The sequence below is a fragment of the Galeopterus variegatus genome, unplaced genomic scaffold, assembly GCF_000696425.1.
Source record: "Galeopterus variegatus unplaced genomic scaffold, G_variegatus-3.0.2 Scaffold4178, whole genome shotgun sequence".
Classification (NCBI taxonomy): Eukaryota; Metazoa; Chordata; class Mammalia; order Dermoptera; family Cynocephalidae; genus Galeopterus; species Galeopterus variegatus.
Window position 1 is genome coordinate 2,040 of NW_007730289.1, and position 14,975 is coordinate 17,014.

Here is a 14,975-nt window from a genome sequence, read left to right on the forward strand (position 1 = left end):
AAATTTGGGGATTTTTTTTTTTTTTTTTTTTTTTCAGGGCACCCTTTTTTAAAAAAATTTGGGGATTTTTTTTTTTTTTTTTTTTTTTTGTCTTTTGTCTTTTTCCGGCAACAGATCGCAACCCTCAGTGTTGCCCCCGTACCGGGCCGGGGACCGGCAATGGGATTGCAACCCTCGGTGTTGCTCCCGCGCCTCGCTCAGCCAGTGAGCGGGAACCGGTCTATATGTGGGATCCGAACCCTCGGTCGGGAGCGCCGCCGCACTTCCCAAGCGGCGCACTTATCCAGTGCGCCACCGGGCCGGCCCATATGTCCTATTTTTTTACAATCTTTTTTATTTCTGTATTAATCTTTTTCTGTTGCTTATAACAAAATACATGGAACTGGGTAATTTATAAAGAAAACAAAATTTATTGCTTACAGTTTCTGAGGCTGGGAATTCCAGAGTCCATCTGGTGGTAACAGTGACCCAGGGGTCCACATTGCAAGATGGTGGAAGCAGAGAGAGAGACAGACTCTCCTCTTCTTTTAAAGCCCTCAGAACCACGCCCCTGACCACCATTTTTAATCCATTCACTACTACACAGTCCTACAATCCAGTCACCTCAAGGCACCACCTTTCAATTGCCATAATAGGATTTCCCACCCTCTTAACAGTCACAGTGGGGGCTAAGTTTCTAATACGTAAAACTTGGGACACACAATTCAAGCATCAATGAGTTTTGGGAAGACATAATTCAATCCACTGCAATTTCCCTCTGCTCTTCAGATTGGATCGTTTCTGTTCTTTAATCTTCAAGTTCACTGTCTCTTTCTTTCATCATCTCCATTCAGCTATTGCACCTATTCAGTGAATTTTTTTTTTTTTTTTAAAGATGACCGGTAAGGGAATCTTAACCCTTGACTTGGTGTTGTCAGCACCACACTCACCCAGTGAGCTAACCGGCCATTCATATATGGGATCCGAACCCATGGCCTTGGTGTTATCAGCACCACACTCTCCCGAGTGAGCCACAGGCCGGCCCATTCAGTGAATTTTTTAATGTTCAAATGTACTGTTCAGTTTGAGATGTCCATTTGGTCTCCCGGCACCAAGTAAGTGGTCGCCACAAAGCTCAAATCCTTCATGACCTCGGACTGCAGCAAAAACCACAAACACCTCTTCAGTTCCACCTCACAAGTGCACAGGAAGATCATGTCATCCCCGCTCTCCAAGTAGCTGCAGCAGAAGTACAATGTCCGCTCCATGCCCACCCACAAGGACAATGAGGCCCAGGTGATTCGAGGACACTACAAAGGTCAGCAAATTGGCAAGGTAGTCCAGGTGTACAGAAAGAAATATGTCATCTACATAAAGTAGGTGCATCGTGAGAAAGTTAATGGCACAACTGTCCATGTGGGCATTCATCCAAGTAAGGTAGTTATCACCAGGCTAAAACTGGACAGTGATCAAAAAAAATTCTCGAATGCAAAACCAAGTCTCAAAAAGTTGGACAAGAGAAAAGCAAATATAAGGAAGAACTTACTGAGAAAATGCAGGAGTAAATATGCAGCCACAGTTTAACCGTAAATTTTTAGCCTAGTGTGTGTTTCTTTGGTATTTTTCAAGATGTCTCTGGAACGTTTCATTTCCCTCCTGTTTCATTAATGATCTGTGGCTCTGTAAATCCACATTTGTGACTTTGGTTAATAATTTTATGAGTAAAAATTGGAAATGTTTCCTAAAAAAAAAAAAAGAATAAAGAAATGTCCATTTGGTTCTTTTTTAGTTTCTGTTTCCCTGCCAAAAACTTCTGTCTTTACATTTACATCAGGTGTCTTTGTCTTTGTCTCATGGATCATATGATAGCTGCTTAGAGTCTTTTGATAATTCCAAAATCTGCATTATTGAGGTTGGTATCTGTTGATTGTCTTTTCCCTTGGGATTTGGTCACATTTTCATGGTTCATTGTATGACAGGTAATTTTCTATTTTATTTTGAACATTTTGACAGTTATGTTGTACAGACTCTGGGTCCTGTTAAAATTCTCCTCTGGAGAATGTTGATTTTTTTTTTTTTTTTTATCAGACAATCAACCTGAGTTGCAAGTTTCGTATTGCCTTGTATAGGTGATGGTTCCAATTTCAGTTCAGTTTTCAAAGCCTCTCCTATGCTGTTCTGGGTCTGTCCTGAGCGCATACCATGGTTTAACTCTTATATCAGTTCTCAAAGTCTTTGCTATGCTACTTTGGGTCTCTCCCACACAAGTGCAACTCAGAGGTGAACGCAAGACTCACATGGGTTCATACACAAAACTCGGGATCATCTTCTCTAGCTCTTTCCTCTCCCTCTTCTCCACACACTTTCCAACTCCCAGAGGTTCCTTTTCTCAGTTTCTTGGACCAGAAAGATTGGGTTTCTATCAGAGTTTTTGCTCCCCATGCCACCCAATAGTTCCCAACTGGGATTTCTCCTTTGGATAAAGCCACAAGAAAAAAGAAGGAAAAAAGCCAGGAAACTCACCCCCTTGTAGCTTTCTTTTATAAGTTTTGACTTCCCTCCACAATCCTTTATTTACTTTTCAGAGTCCTCAGGCAGTTGCTATTTGTATTTTTTTTTTTTTTTTTTTTTTTTTTTTTTCCAACTGGGATTTCTCCTTTGGATAAAGCCACAAGAAAAAAGAAGGAAAAAAGCCAGGAAACTCACCCCCTTGTAGCTTTCTTTTATAAGTTTTGACTTCCCTCCACAATCCTTTATTTACTTTTCAGAGTCTTCAGGCAGTTGCTATTTGTATTTTTTTTTTTTTTTTTTGTCTTTTTTGTGACTGGTAAGGGGATCGCAACCCATCGGCCATCTCTATATAGGATCCGAACCCGCGGTGGGAGCGCTGCTGCGCACCCAAGCGCCGCACTCTCCTGAGTGCGCCACGGGGCCGGCCCGCTATTTGTATTTTTACATGAGTTTTTACTTGCAATCTGTGGGAGAGAGGGGCTGAAGTAGGCTTACGATGCCAAACTAGAACCTTTCCTACCTATCTTTTAAGAATCAGCATAAGTGTTACTTCCTTTAGGAAGTCTTTTCTGACCCTCCTTTCAGTCCTGAGGCTTGTTTAGATTCCTTCCTTTGTGCATAATTCTAATAATTCACCTACTATTTCATATAGAATTTTCCTATTTATGTGTCATCTTTCCTACCATACTGAATTTGCCTAAGGGAAGGTATTATGTCTTACTTATCCTTTAGCATAGTGCCTAGGACACAGTAGGTCTTTGATAAATGTTTGTTGAATGTGGTAGCCTTTCCCTGAATGCCCTAACCAAAAATCTGAATTCCTATATGGTCGTGCTACTCCTAAGTCTTTTCATATACTCTAGCTTGTAATACAGTTATTTTAGCACTTATCTTTTGTTCCCTAGTAGATTGTAAGCTCAGTGACACTAAAACTGTGGTTGTTACGTTCGTCTCCCCTAGCATTTTATTGTATGCTTAATAAATATTACCTAACTGGATTGAAGTTCAGTAAAACAATTTTTAAATTAAATGTTTTAATTTTCCCTGATTAAAGTTTGCCTTGGATTGACTGTCCCCCCAAAACTTAATCCCCACTGTAACTCTTGAGGGTGGGAAATCCCATTATTGTAATTGAAAGGGGGGGCCTTGAAGAGGTGATTAAAAGGTGAGGACTATACCCTAATGAATGGATTGATCCATTCTTGGAATAATGGGAGTGGTTCTGGTGGCTTTAAAAAGAGAGTGAATGAGGAGGTTACTCTATCTCTGCTCCCCCATTTTTGCAGTGTGATACCCTGCATTGCGGAAATCACCACCAAAGAAGGCCTTCACCAGATGTGTTCCCTGGACTTTAGACTTTCCAGCCTCTGAAACTCTAAGCAATCAATTTCATTTTCTTATAAATTACCCAGTTCCAGGTATTAATACAGAAAATTGGTACCAGCGAAGTGGGGTGTTGCTTATAACAAAAAATTGAAAATGTGGAAGAAACTTTGGAACTGGGTGTGGAAGAGAGGCTGGAAGAAGGAAGAGGCTAGGAATAAGCCTAGCTGCTGGTGAGGGTTTAGAAGACAAGAAAACCAGGGAAAGTTTAGAACTTCTTAAAGACTGGGTAAATGGTGGTGAGCATAATGCTCATAGAAATATGGCCAGTAAAGGCCATTCTGAGAAGATCTCAGATGTAAATGAGAAGAGACTTACTGGAAACTGGGGCAAAGTTCACCCTTGCTATGAACTGACAAGGAACTTGGCTGTATTCTGGTCATGCCCAGAAGTTTTATGGAATGTGGAACTTCAAGGTGCTGACCCAGGGTATTTGGTGGAAGAAATTTCTAAGCAGCAAAACATTCAGGAATCAGCATGGCTACTCGTAACAGCCTATACTGAGTTATGGCAGGAAAGGCATGATATAAAGCCAGAATTTATTTTTAAAAAGGGAAGCAGAGCACAAAAAATTGGAAAAATTGCAGCCTGGCCATGTGGTAGAGAAGCAGAGAGCATTTTCAGGAGAAAATTCAATGGTGTAGCCCAACAATCATTTGCCAAAGTGATTAGTACAGAAGAAAGGAAGTATGTGGAGAAGAAAAAAAGACCTTGAAGGCATTTCAGAGATCTTGGAGTCTGCCTCTTTCATTACAAGCCCAGAGGCCCAGGGAATCAGAATGGTCTTGGGGAACAGGCATGAGGCACCCTCCACAGACTTGCTGCCCAGGACCACCTCAGGAAGCACCCCAGCTGCTTTGGCTGCTCCAGCTGTGACTAAATTGCCCCCAGTTGTGGCTGGATCTGCAGGTTTGGAAAATAAAAGCCAGAAGCCTTGGCAGCCTCCATGTGGTGGTAAGTCTGCAGGCTCACAGAATGCCAGAGCTGTGCCACCCAGATTCCAAAGGTTGTATGGAAAAGCCTGAGGACCCAGGAAGAGATTTGTCACAGGGATGGAGTCACCAGGTAGAACCTTCACTAAAGCAATGCCGAGCAGAAATGTGGGGTTGGAGTTGCAGCAGAAAAACCCCACCAAGGCCATGCCCAGTGGAGCCATGGGGGTGGGAATGCCGTGGAGACCCCAGACTTGTGGAGCTACCAGTGTGAAATGCCAGCCTGAGATAGTTAAAGCATGGCAAAAGACCAGTAAAGCCATAGGAATGGAGCTGCCTGAGGACTTGGGGACCCAACCCATGCATGGCATGCAGAAGACATTGAACATGGAGTCAAGGTACATGATTCACCAGCTGTAAGATTTAATGCCTGCCCTGCTAGGTTTTGGACATGCTTAGGATCTGTTACCCATTTTTTTGGCCTATTTCTCCCTTTCAAATAGGAATATGTCCCCTATGTTTGTCCCACCATTGCGTCTTGAAAGTAGATAACTTGTTTCGATTTCACAGATGGGACTTTGGACTTTAAAGTTAAAACAAGTTAAAACTTTGGGGATGAAATGAATGTATTTGAATGTGAAAAGGACATGAGTTTTGGGGGCCAGGGATGGAATGCCTTGGATTGACTGTCCCCCCGAAACTTAATCTCTGCTGTAACTGTTGAAGGTGGGAAATCCTATTATGGTAATTGAAAGACAGAGCCTTGAGGAGGTGATTAGATTGTAGGACATGCCACAGTGAATGGATTAAAAATGGTGGTAAGAAGCATGGTTCTGAGGGATTTAAAAAGACAATGTATGAGGAGGTTAGTCTCTCTCTGCTCTACCATTTCACAGTGTGATACCTTGCCATCACAGTCACCACCACCAAGGCCTTCATCAAATGTGTTCCCTGGACTTTGGATTTCCCAACCTCCAAAACAATAAGCAATAAATTTCATTTTCTTATAAATTACTCCAGTTCCAGGCATTTTGTTATAAGCAACAGAAATGGACAAACACACAATTCTACAGGCTCTATGAGAGGTGCCTTGTAGATGTGTACCACCTCACTGTAACATTTTACAAAACATTATAGATGTTGTTATAAGGGGGGGAAAAACAGTAAGAGACCGTGGCTTACTCGGGAGAGTGCGGCACTGGGAGCGCAGCGGCGCTCCCGCCACAGGTTCGGATCCTATATAGGGATGGCTGGTGCACTCACTGGCTGAGCACAGTGCGGGCGATACCAAGCCAAGAGTTGCGATCCCCTTGTTGGTCACAAAAAGAGGAGAGTGAATGAGAAAGTTACTCTATCTCTCCTCCCCCATTTTTGCAGTGTGATACCCTGCATTGCTGAAATCACCACCAAAGAAGGCCTTCACCAGATGTGTTCCCTGGACTTTGGACTTCCCAGCCTTTGAAACTGTAAGCAACCAATTTCATTTTCTTACAAATTACCCAGTTCCAGGTATTTTATTATAAGCAACAGAAATGGACTAATACAGGTATTAAGCAACAGAAGTTGAGTAATACAAAGTTAAAAAAATTTTTTTTCTCTAAATGGAAACATCTACTTTCTAATTCTTCATTCCCCACTTCACTCCTGAAAGCAGCAGGTTATTTTTTTCCAATTGCCTCTAGAGGTTACCCACCACCTTTCAGAAAAAAGGATGATAAAATAGAGCATTGCTTCGATGCTGACTTCTCTTTAAACCAATAGTGAGGATAAATTTTTTCGTAGTAGGAAATTTGGGAGAAGTAAAAATGTTTATGGGCCATATTTTTATAGAAAATAAATGTAGCTTTATTGATTTTCTTAAAAAAGAAATATTTTACAGTCTATAGACTTAATTTATCTAAAAGGAAAATATCTGGATTTTAGTTACTAATACAGTACTGTCTTGGCATATTTGTGAAATGGCAACAAGGAGGTAGATTTTTGATCTTGCAACTTGAAATTTTACCTTGGGTGAGAGTTGAGAAATTAGATGGATTGTGCTTGGGAACTGCATATCACCGTAAGGACCTATTTAATCTTTATTTCCCAGCAGGACTATTTTTTTACTCATCAAAATGTCTAATTCGTGCTTAAAGTGCATCATGAAGGACTAAGTGTCATTATAACAGTTTCTTCCAGTATAATAAACTATCATTCTTTAACTCATTTCTAAAAACCCATTCTATTAAAACCAGCTTTCACAAAGGTTCAGTTTCAGTAACATAACTTTTATATTTGTGCTATGTACTTTGAAAAGTTAAAAATAATACTGAAATTATCTGACATTGGTGGTTGTTGAGTGAAATGAATTCTTTATCTTATGAAAAATGAAAATTTACTGATTTTTAAATTAAAATTTCTTTTTAAAAAATTATAAACTTAAGGCCGGCCCCATGATGCACTCGGGAGAGTGTGGCGCTTCGGAGCGCAGTGGCGCTCCCGCCGCAGGTTCGGATCCTATATAAGGATGGCCGGTGCACTCACTGGCTGAGCGTGGTGCAGGCGACACCACACCAAGGGTTGTGATCCCCTTGCCGGTCACAAAAAGGACACACACACACACACACAAAAAAATATATATATATATATATATATAAACTTAGAATATCCTTTGGCTGGATTCATTGTAACATGTAGGGCTACAGGACTCTTGGAATCGACCAGCATAATGGTGTACTATCTTTGTATTGATCAGATAAAATCTTCCTTGACTGTCCTATTTATAACCAAAATCAGTGATCAAGAGAATACAAACAAAGCAACCAAAATTGAGGGCATGGCAACTGTAGGCTCTACAGAGAACAAAAATAAACTCAGGTTTCTTAAAATACTAAGTGCTTTAGAAGCCATTACGGTTATATGCATAAAAAGGAAAACACTTTAGGGCTTTAAGTGCCCTGTAAGCAACATGGTCTTCCTCCATCTCTACATAGAGAAGACCACTTATCTGAAGAACTGGATACTGCATGTACTCTTTTCTCAGAAGATTTCAACAGATAGCTACGCCTGTCCATTTAAAGTTGGTTTTTGCTAGATTTAAAATGTGAATTTGCCCCTTCCATTTCAGCAGTGACATTTTCTGACTTTGTCTACAAATTCTTAAGAGTTTATTGTTGTCCATGGTTATCAGATCAAGGATATCATATAACATGCACTGACCATCTCAATTTCTTGAATAATGTAAGAAAGTAAATTTTCTTGTAGGTCAAAGAGGATCAAACAAACGATCGATGGTAACTTTTAGGCATCATGTCAGCTAGTTATCAATTTATTGCCTCTCAACTCCAGATTCACTCGTGAGTACCTGCTCTGCAATAATAGATTGATCTCCTTTACAGTGAGCACAGTGTTAAACTTCTCAGTAGAAGAAGCTGGAGGGACATTGCAGGGGGGAAGGGGTTTTTCATCCTGGTTCCCCTCTGGTGCATTTTGCATTTTCTTGCTGCTGCTACACAGTCTAATAGCCAAGAGTGTAAAGGGGCTGAGGAGAGGAAAGGGCACATTTAGTGGGGTTCTCCAATAGCTGCACTCAATCCCTTGGTGATCTCACAGCTCAAAGGCCTCACACTTACAGTAGCTCCCTAATCTGCACACCCACCCACCAATTTCAGCAGGCTTGTTCCCCTTAGGGTTGTTTCCTGTCTCCTTCCTGACACAGACCTCATACATCCCAGGCCATGCCACCCCAACTGCAAGCAGATTCCTGATACCCTGCCTGCCTTTATGTGCCTACCCTTAGTTTACCAGCAAAGATGGAATTATAATTACAAAAAGTATTTAAATCTATTGACATTCATAATTTGATGAAAATGCACACATTTGCATCATGTCTATATACCCATTACTTAGAAAGTTTACCAGCAAAGATGGAATTATAATTACAAAAAGTATTTAAATCTATTAACATTCATAATTTGATGAAAATGCACACATTTGCATCATGTCTATATACCCATTACTTAGAATGAAAATCTTAGAAATCATTAAAAAAACATAAAAGTCATTTATATTGCCTTAGTAATTCCATTCTAGGAAATTCCCCTTAAGAAAATTATCAAAAATGTAGAAGAAAATTTATATTAAAATGGTCATAGCAGCATTCTTTTCATAGAAAAATCTAAAACAATGTAAATGTCTAAAATGATAAAAAATAAAAATAGGATGGTGATGGTTCTACAATATTGTTAATGTACTTAATGCCACTGAATTGTACACTGAAAAATGGTTAAAATGGCAAATTTTATATGTATATTGTACCACATAAACAATAAGAATAAAAAAATTAAAAATAAGAATAAAAAATTTAAAAAGAAAAATAGGAAATTGTAAAAATAAATTGTGGCATAGAAAATAAAATTAAAGGATGCTATTTTTAAAGCAGATTTACTTTATAACCCATTAATCCCCAACAACTAGGCTAACAAAACATTGGAATAGGCAGACTTCAACTTCATTTGGGAAGTTGTTCACAGCTGTCCTTTAACCAATTTTTTTTTTTTTTTGTCTTTTTCGTGACTGGTAAGGGGATTGCCACCCTTGGTGTGGTGTCGCCCACACCACGCTCAGCCAGTGAGCGCACCAGCCATCCCTATATAGGATCCAAACCCATGGCGGGAGCGTCGCTGCGCTCCCAGCACCGCACTCTCCCGAGTGTGCCACAGGCTCGGCCCCCCAATTTTATTCCTATTACACAAATCATAGTAAAAAATTACATTAAAATATATAATAAAAATAATGATGTTGGGTATAATCACATTAATAATGATCACATACTAAAGAAGTTTAATTCTGAAACACGGGGACTTAACCCATTGGAATGCAATTTTGGTATTGCATTCATTCATAGGCTACATGTATTTTAGAAGGAGAAAAGGAAAGGAAAATTTGCCTTATAGAGAGTAAGGTGTATATTAGTGCAATTTTGCTTTCAAAGCAATACATTTTTTTTTTCCCTCAGAAGAAAGTATTTCATCTAGTAATAAAAGAATCTTCAGAGTCAGGCAAATTAGGTTCAAATCCCAGTTCCCTCACATATTAGCTTGGGCAAGTTACTTAACCTCTTTAAGCCTCATATTCCTGAACTGTAAAATGAGTTAATGTTATGATGAAATGAGATGACATATGTAAAACACCTAGCACAATGCCTGGTTACATAGAATGTACTCAGTAAATGATAATATTGATGATGATGATGTAAAACAGTGATTCTCAACCCTTGAGATCCAAAAGCCCTTTTTTATAACAAATTTTCTTTTGTATCTCTTTTACTAATCCAAAATAAAATTCATAACATAAGCAAACTTTGGAATTATTTTTTTTAAAGCTACGTAATATGCTCATTATCATCTCTAAAGGAGAAAAATTTTAAAGTAATTCGTGATAAAAATAATATTTATTTCAAAATATGAATACTTTGGCCTCTTCACTGGAAGATAAAATAATGAGATGGTTGATTTTAAAGAATTAAAAAATCGTTTTGTAAAAGAAGCACAAGAAAATGAAATAACAGGGCTGGCCAGTTCCCCAGTTGGTTAGAGTGCAGTGTTATAAGACCAAGGTCAAGGGTGTGTATCCCCAAACCTCCAAAGGGAAGAAGAAAAAGGGAGCTGCCAAAAGAAAAAGAGAGAGAGAGAGAGAAAATGGAAGAACAGAGGTACAGATACACACTAGAACAAAAACAAGTGTTAGTGTCTGTAATAATCAAGACTTATTTGTAAATAAGAGATAGAAGGAGGAAACCTCTGTTGGAATAGGTATAACATACCAAGACAGGCATGTCAGGGTAGGGAAAATGTTCACCAGGAGCTGAGCTTCATAAGTGTAGTGGCAAAACAATTCTCTACATATTTTGATTCGAATACAGAAAAAAACTACTATCTTAAAAACCACCACATTTTGAGACATATAACGTCTGGTATCTCAAAAGACCTCGGAATTTATATCCAAATGGTGGTGGGGAATAGAAGATGAATTGGAAAAACAAACAAACAAAAAACAGTAATACAAGAAGTTACAGGAAAGGTAGCTTGAAGAAAATTATGTTAAGTGAAATAAGCCAGGCAGAGAGAGAAGTACCACATTCTCGCTCATACGCGGAAGCTAAAAACGTTGCTCTCATAGAAGTAGAATGGAATAGTGTCTACTAGAGGCTGGGGGGTGGGGGGAAGGGGAACGGGGAGAGGGTGGTCGGTGGATACAGAATTGTAGAGAGATAAGTAGAATGGGATCTAGTGGTCTATAGTCATATAGGGGAACTACGATCAACAGCAAAGGACTGTGTATCTTTGAAGAGCTAGTGGAGGTGATGTTGAATGTTCCCAACACAAATAGGTGACAAATGTTTGAGGTGATGGATATGCTGAGTGCCCTGATATGATCATTGCACACAGTATGAATGTACCCTAATATCATATTGTACTCCACAGATATGTACAGTTATCATGGGTTAATTACGAAAAATAAAAAAAGAGAGAGAAAAATAGAGTAAAATAGTGGTTACCAGAGGCAGGGAAAGGGAGGTGGGGAGGGAGTGATAAGGAAAGGATGGTAGACTGGTACAAAGTTACAAAGTTACAGTTAGATAGGAAGAATAAGCTCTGGTCCTCTAGGGGGACTATAGCTAATAATATTGTATTGTGTATTTCAAGATAGTTAGAAAAGGTCTTGATTGTTATAACTGCAAAGAAATGATAAATGTTTAAGTGATAGATATGCTAACTATTCTGATTGGATCATACAGTATATGCATGTATTAAAACAACAAACTGTACCCCATAAACAGGTACAATCAAAAATTTTTTAAATTAAAAATATATTAAGCTAGAGGGAAAAAAAAGTTACAGAAAAGGTGTATTTTATACCTCTAGGGATAGCATCAAGATATTAAAACAACAGGTAAGCCCAACAAAAATAATTTCAACATATAATTTTTACAGCTTAGATTTCTTATTATTGTATCATAAGTATTAAGTGGAATATTAAAAAATTATACACATACACATACTGACATTTTTAAAGGACCTTTGTTTTTATTTATTTATTTATTTATTTTGAAAAGATGACCGGTGAAGGGATCTTAACCCTTGGCTTGATGTTGTCAGCACCACGCTCAGCCAGTGAGCAAACCAGCAATCCCTATATAGGATCCGAACCCGTGGCCTTGGTGTTATCAGCACCGCACTCTCCCGAGTGAGCCACGGGCCGGCCCTAAAAAACCTGTATTAAAGAAATTCAAGATTGTTCCATTTCCTATGTCTCCATTGATTTAAAATATTAGATTTAAAACTATGGAAAGGAATCCTGAAGCTTCCCTTTTACATGCTTGCAATTTCATTGTTTTTGCAGTAACTATACTTCTGTGTTGAAATCTTTCTACTAAACACATAGTTGGAAATACTACAAAAAGTAATTTAGCATCTTCCTAAGAAAATAGGTATGAGGGTCTTAAGACATCCAACATCTTTCATTATTGGAATGAGATTAAGTTATACTTTGACCTCAAGGTCATTTTTGGAGTTCAATTAACTCTTCCTTGGCTAACATGTTACACCTTAGTTTCAAATGGATTAGTCACCCAATCTGGTAAAGTCCCTATAAATCTTTAAATCTAATCATCACACATTTTTAATAGTGCCCAAATGAGAATTATGTACAGTATGTCAAACTTGACATCTTTAAGCCTATTCTTGCCTAACTGCTGCAAAGATGGAAATTTTTTAAATTCTCAGGAATCAAGTATTTTAAATAATGTAAGTTTATTGACAAGTAATTCTTTCATTTGAATGAGATTGCAGTATAAGAAGGAACTTGATTAACCTTTCCAATATAGAAAATATGTCAGATCACTTCAAAATATTTTAACATTTGAGTTTTCATTGATGGAATAGAAATACCAATAGTATCCATGGTGAACAAAATCTTTTTAAACATTATGCTCTGAAGAACCATTTTACTTACATGTGTAGGACAAGGCACTCAAGTTCTTTATTGTCATTGCAATTTATGAAATAATCTTTCAGTGATCACTCAATTTTATTCCTTGTTAATTAGCACTGACAACATTCAGTGATTTATAAGTCTTTTCATTAAGATTCTTAAAGACTAAGTATTGCTGATGAATATGCAGTGAATTGTGAAAATACCTGATGCTAGTTTAAGTTGGCTAAAAATCCATATTACCACCAAGCATTGCTGTTGTTTCACTTTACAAAACAAGTATTGCTGATGAATATGCAGTGAATTGTGAAAATACCTGATGCTACTTTAAGTTGGCTAAAAATCCATATTACCACCAAGCATTGCTGTTGTTTCACTTTACAAAACAATGACATTGAGAAAGATAAATTTTTTTCATAAGATAATTTTTTTGTTTCAATTATTATATCCAATTTTAGTATCTTTGGAAATAAATTTTTCTTTATGATTTCTTATTCCTTATGAATGTTATATACACAGATAATAAAGATTAGTTATCATACAGAATGTTTCCATCCATTTGTAATGAAATTTACTTGACTGTAAGCATTACAAGGCCACTTTTCCAGTATCTTTTTGCCATCTTAATTCTTCTTGAAATAGTACCACTGTTGAGTGAAATAGAAGAAATTATTTCAATTTGATTTCTTTTCATCTTCATAGTAATAACCTCTTACACAGGTGGCAAGATTAATTTTTCTCTAACATTGTATGGCTTACCACATTTTGCAATAATTTGTGCTATTCTAAAAAAACAATAAAACCATCTTTTTGATTCGGAAAAATTTGTTAAACAGTGATAATAAGACAGTTTTCAAACTTTTCAGAATGCTATATCTCAAAAGAATGCTGTATCTCTGCCAATTTATTACCACGTTTCTTTGTAAAGTGGTCAATTGATGATTTTATTGCTTCATTAGAGAAAAACATGCTAGCAAAATTGATTAACTGTTCATTTGTGGACAAAGATATAAAATCTAACTTGAAATATTCAACTGAATATTGATACTTTTTCTTTATAAGTGATGAAATAAGGACTAAATAAGTATATTCATGTAGATAGGTCAAATCACTGTGCATGTAATATTGTAAATACAGACTGAGTTGTATTAGATGAGTATTGACTACTCAAATACCATGCATTACCTTTGATAACTTTCCAAAATGGAGAAACATTCTTGGAAAAGTTCTAACTAAACAAAATGCAGTTTTTCCCTTATGTTACATGATAGTTTACTTTCTTGAAAAATTCGGTATTTATTGAAACTGCTGAAAATATTTTGTGTTTATGTGTACAAGAGGTCTGGGCTCAGATCATTAAAAACAAGGTTTTTTTTCACTCATATGAATGTTTAGCAGGACATTCAAGAGTTGGACAGTATGTGGGACTGTCTCACACATTGTGGATGTCTAGCATCTCTGACCTCTGTTCATTAAATGCTTGCAGCAACCCCCAGGTACTATGACACCCTCACACATTTCCAAAGCGCCCCCTGGTGGCAGTAGGGCTTCAACTGGGAACCACTGATGTAGAGCTACTGCCTCAAAAGTCAGCAAATAGTATTCTCTTTAAATGACTAGGGGCAACACAGAGAGTGGTATTCCAGTTGTACGCTATAGGGATTCTAATAAGAGTTTTCTTTTCCAAGTTGCTTCTTGAGAAAAGTTAATATATGGTAAGAAATTCAGAGGCACTCCTTTGTTCTTAAGCCCTAAAGCTTTTTTAAATTTGCAGGCATAGGAGGGTGAAGGATGGCAATTGCCAGGAGGCAGAGGGGAAATAGCTAACACACCAGAAGAATTGAAGTACTTTGTGAGTATCTATTAGTGGAAACCTGGCGAATGTGTAGAAGTAGATACTAAGGGTGTTAGACCAAAAAGGGCAGAATATAACCCTAGATCCAACTGAATTCCTCGATATGCATGCACTTTACTAGATTGTGGATTCAAAGTGTTAGTTCATGCAACTGGAGATGGCTGTAACAGCTTACTTTGTTGGTTTACTAAAATTTCAACTCAGCAGTGGTCTACAGTTAATGAGATTATGATGCTAGAGCTTCCTTGGCATGATGTAGAGGGAATCCAAAGACTGACCTGTCTTTTTCCATACCAGCCTTTAATGCTGAAAGATTTCGTTTTGTTTATTTTTTCAATCCA

General features: G+C 37.8%; 1 pseudogene; it reads left to right on the top strand.

The window, feature by feature from the left end:
- Positions 1-1,125: 1,125 nt before the first annotated feature.
- On the top strand, positions 1,126-1,544 carry LOC103602507 (annotated as a pseudogene).
- The last annotated feature ends 13,431 nt before the right edge of the window (positions 1,545-14,975 follow it).